Consider the following 5,120-nt stretch of genomic DNA (forward strand, 5'->3'; position numbering starts at 1 on the left):
ATCTGGTGACATCTAGTGACATTTTGAATTAGATTACAGTTCAGCCTTCCAAGTGTGTCCGAGAAACCACGGTGGTTGATATCTACATCCACTGTTTGGTTTGTCTGTTCTGGGCTACAGTAGAAACATGGCTGTTCGACATCACCTGGAAATGCTGTGTTGCACACCACAGCATTTTCAGGTGATATACTAATGACTGATTATACACTAGGGAGATCTATTGTCAGAAATGGAAAATAATATGCATTACTATATTTTCGTTATTGTATACTCACCAAAGACTGTATAATTACGTTACTATGAGACGTTATTTTTATCTGCCCCTGCCATTGCCCAGTCATTATTTGTAATATGTAACATTAATTTACAACTAGTAAACCGGTAACACACTGTGGTTTTCTTTTCTTTTCTTCTGTCTTTTACAGTCAGTAAAAGCACTAGCGGTCAGAATCCTGCCTTGGGGGAAATTTTACACAGCCATTACTGTCCCTACTGTCTGACAGGACACTCCAACCAGGTTCTCGCGAGAGCAGCTATCCGTATGTTTACAAGCAGTATTTATTAGCAGCAGTCTCCCCCTACAGTCACTGATTTACTGTCCGGCCAAGCGAATGTTCAGAAAACGCGCTGCTGCTGGGAGAGACATTACCCACATTTCGTCTTTGACAGTACGGCTGGTGGCACCTTTCCTTCGGGACACATTTTCATTCGCCCACAAACGCCCAGTCTGGTGTCGTTATTTGCTGCCCAAGAGGAAGAGCGGGGAAAGGAAGAAATAAGCTAGCAGGTCATCGGCTCGGGTTTGCTCCGCAGGGGTGGCCAGGTAAGACAGAAAACCGACCCTTGACTGGCAGCTAATGTTAGTCGATAACCCGTCTGACAGCTGCTATGAAATGACATTATTTGTATTACACGGTAAAATCATAGTCAGACGAATTTCAGCAGTCGGTCTGTATTTGCTTGCCATCCGTTCTTTACCCCGCGAGAACTGAATGTAGCTCGTGCAGTTTTAACACTATCTTGTGCAGGACTGATGCGGTGCCCTTTAATTTTTGCTACATCAACGGTAGCCATGGTTACTAGCCATTTCTCCGGGTCCACAGAACCAGTACCAGGTCAGACGGGTAGAACTATTTTGCTCTTACTGCCAGCAAGCTTGTAGGAATAAGCAAGTATTGTATTGTGAAACTGCACGTAGCGTGGGGTTCGCCCGTTTGCTCTGCGGTGGGGGATCGAACACGGCAGCGTAAGTGTTAGCTGGAGGAGACAGTGTGGAGATCGATGCACTACGCGCCTCAGTGGCGAGACGCATGTGGCTGCTTACTGTGTCTTGTCCGTGTCTTCTTTCGTTACACACGTTCCGTTTGTGTGTCTCTGCGGAGAGCTCACACTGAACCTTTCCTGTAAAGAAATCAGCATGCTGCTGATGTAAAGCATTTTGTAATATGTTTCTAACAGTGCATTTATAAATGGTTCATATTGTCTCTCAACATAAGTAGCTGCTATTATTGAATTACATTAATTGCACAATACTATAATAGCAATAGTAGCAATGTATGAGATCCAATAGCAGTAATGTTGAGTGATAATGTAATTTCTTTTCTGGCAGAGGCATTTGTGTTAGGGATGGACTTTCTTTCAGAGACATTACAGATACCAATTATTAATAATCAAGGAAACCATGCACCAATATTTGGAACTGATATACATTTGCACTAAGAATAAGAATCTTAACCAGTGGTGGAATGTAATTTACACTAGTACATTTACTGAAGCACTGTACAGAAGTACAATTTTGATGTATTTCCATGTTATGCTACTACATGTTATACTTTTACTTTACTACATTTATTAGAAATCTTTAGTTGATAGTTACTTTGCTCTTAAGGCCATTTTGCACTTTTACTTTTGGTAAGTGCATTTTAATATGTGGTCTTATGGAGACTGACTCACTTCCGGAGCCAGCCTCAAGTGGTCATTAGAGGAACTGCAGATTTTGGCACTTCCGTTTTGGCTTCATTTACAGTAGCTGCTTCAGCCACAGAAGTTACTGCTTGAGTTAAAACACGTTTGTCCAGGTGACTCACCTATGCTCGTGCATTCTCAGGTGCCTGATAAAGTTTAATGTGGTTGATCCTCAATCCTATATTTTGATACAGCTCAGGGTGATTCTTTTGTTTGGTGACTTGTGTGAAGTAAAGAGAGGAGCTGATAGAAGCTAGTTGATGAAATGTTAGTGTTTGATATAAAAGGATCTATCTCTCCTCCCTCTCTGCTGCCGCACTTCACTATAGCCTGAATTATGTGCTTCTGGAAGTCATAACAGTAAATGCAGTTTTGGCAGCTGGCAGTGCACATTCTTCATCTGCTTTTTCAAAGTGTATGTAGCAGTATGCTGCAAGTTTTACTCATTTATTAAAAGTTGTATTTGTATGCAATTTCTGTACAAGAGATATATCTATAAGTGATGTCTGACTGCATTTTTGGTCTCTAGGGAGTAGTTCTTCTTTGGTTCTGTGTTCGCTGCTTTGCTAGTTTGATAAACTTAAAGGATTAAATGATACAGCTGGTGTGAAATTTATTAGTCCATCTTTCAATACTTTTTGACTTTCATACCCAGCTCACTGGTTCCTGCTGTAGATGTGAATCTTTAAAGGAGTCATATTATGCCCATTTTCAGGTTCATAATTATATTTTGTGGCTCTACTACAATAGGTTTAGATGTTTTAATGTTCAAAAAACAAATTTTTCTCATACTGCCTATAACAGCCCTGCTTGAGGCTGCCTTTTTCAGCCTCTGTCTAAAACGCTCCGTTTTACTTCTGTCTCTTAGGCCCCCCTCCCGGAAGCCCAGTCTGCTCTGATTAGTCAGCCATTTGACGTGGATGATGCTCCGCCTCCCACTCAGCCGTTACAGCGTGTTTGGCAGGTAGCCCTCACCCTGTTACTGAGTGAGCTGCATTTCTACCGTCAATATTAATTCAATAACCGCCTTCTAAACCAAAAACTTCACCAGCGGACATGTTAAGCGGGAGTCTGACCTGAAATCATGGAGAAAGGAACAACATCAACCATCAGCGATACAGCTTCTGTGACGTTTTCCCCTCCGGTAATACTGCTAACGTATTAATCTCTCTCTATACATAATTTAGGTTAGTGTTTATATCTTAACTATGAGAACCAACACTGTGTTTTATGCTTGTCTTTACAGGTACAGCAGTGAGCAGTGACCCTACAGTCTACAAGGCCCAGCTGAAATTAACATATTTATTGGGAGGAGCTAAAAGAGTAACGTGTTAGCATGTGCATGTAGTAGTATAAATGTAAACAGTAATTACCCAGATGTGCGGTCTGTTACCATACGAAACAGACGACATGTTTTAGTGAGAAACAAACAGTAATTGTACCAAAGCTAACTCGAGTCCACCGCCCCTATATGATTACTGTAACCTCCTACTGTTATATTCTTATCCTATACCATTAGTTACTGAGACCATGCAACTTAACATAATGGAGGCAGAACCTGCCTGGAATACTTTATCCTGCTACAACATGCTAAGCATAACTGAAGCGAATTACTCTTTCAAGTGTAACTTGCTTATGTAGTTGAAAAACCGTAAAAAAAGTACCAACTGTGGACAACGGTTGGTCCATTTTCATAGCTAAATCTGATATTTTAACAATATTACCAGTTAACCTCAGATATTTCTAAAACCTGCAATCTATGTTTAACATCTTTCAAAATGCTCGTATATATTACCTGAATATTGTATCAATTTATATTACTGTATCATTTATATATATTATGATTTCATTTATCTGTCACCTAATAAAGTTGATGTGAGACCAGAAATGTATGTTGTTGCTTACCAGTCATTTTTACAGGTTTAATTTCATTATCATATTGATAGAATGTTACATGGACCCATGGTTTTCAGCTCTTCCCTACATGCAGGAAATCTTATAAACCTCCTGAAATAAATGTTATTTATATAAAACAGCACTATTACTTAATTTAAAAATGAACTAAAACTATTTATTAATTAAAATAAAACACTTATTCATGTTTCATTCATATTCCAGTTCACATGTTGCAAGTAAGTAAAAGTTACCTTTTATGTAACTGTGCAGATCATGTCCCCCATCCAAGGTTTAATGGTTTCTAGTATACTGAAGGTGTCGAGCTGTAATGAAGCTCTGCAGTCGCGTTCATCTTGATGCGTCTTCTTTGGAATACGCGCGATTGTCGCTGATGCTGCAGCTGTCTCCTGTCCTCTGATGGTGCCAGAGCACCCTGAGGGCTTGCATCCAGGTCATTTAGATCCACCTGGTAAAACATGGCAGATTCACTATATATATACAGTATAATATAATCAGTACAAGTACAACAGCTCATTGGTGGCTCAAAAGTAGTCCTAAATAAAATAATAAAGCAGGGTCTCCTGGTGGGTCCCTTGTTGCCAGCTAACTTGTAGTCGATGAGTTGTTGAAACAGTCTGATATTACCAAACACCAAATGTGTAGGCTATGGAAGCTAAGGCTGCTCCAATTAATCGAAATTTGATCATGATTACGATTTTGGGCAAAAAAAGCGAATCTCAAAAAACGAATAAAAATCGGGGGGAAAATTTCTTTTTCATTTTTGCTGTTGTGCAACATTGTGATACAGTCTGGCGATTTCGCGCAATGTGTATTTCCGTCCCTCCCCCACAGCATGCAGTGGCACACGAGTCCATGCGCCTCTCCTAATACCTCCGCCGTTCCCGACCTGTTGCCGCCGACCAATGTGAAGTCACGGGAGCAACGCGTAGCTAATTTAATACTTGGGCTGGTGGTCGCGACACTAGTTTGCAGTCTTCTCCTGTTACCTTAAAGTGTTTTTTGACCAAATGTCCAATAAATGGCAGCATGTTTTCTGAAGTTTAAAAAAATAACGTTTTGAATAATTGTGAGTTTCAATTTGGACCCAAATAATCGTGATTAAATGATTTTTTCCATAAATCGAGGGGCAAGCCTATGGCAGCCAGATAACACACAGAAGGAAACATATTACTGAGCTGTAGCTGATGTTTTGTGACAGTTCCCCAAAAGTGGCAAAAAAACAGACGCTTTAGCAGTGG

At 40.3% G+C, this 5,120-nt stretch overlaps 1 protein-coding gene across 1 annotated transcript in view; it reads left to right on the top strand.

Annotated features, from left to right (window-relative positions):
• Positions 1-554: 554 nt before the first annotated feature.
• The window catches only part of ache (acetylcholinesterase), a gene marked incomplete in the record, with an annotated part of 34,795 nt that continues 30,229 nt past the window's right edge, over positions 555-5,120 (top strand). The window contains 1 exon segment of the mRNA XM_035675053.1: positions 555-823.

The sequence above is a fragment of the Morone saxatilis genome, unplaced genomic scaffold, assembly GCF_004916995.1.
Source record: "Morone saxatilis isolate NCDOM2014 unplaced genomic scaffold, NCSU_SB_2.0 Contig4, whole genome shotgun sequence".
NCBI lineage: Eukaryota > Metazoa > Chordata > Actinopteri > Moronidae > Morone > Morone saxatilis.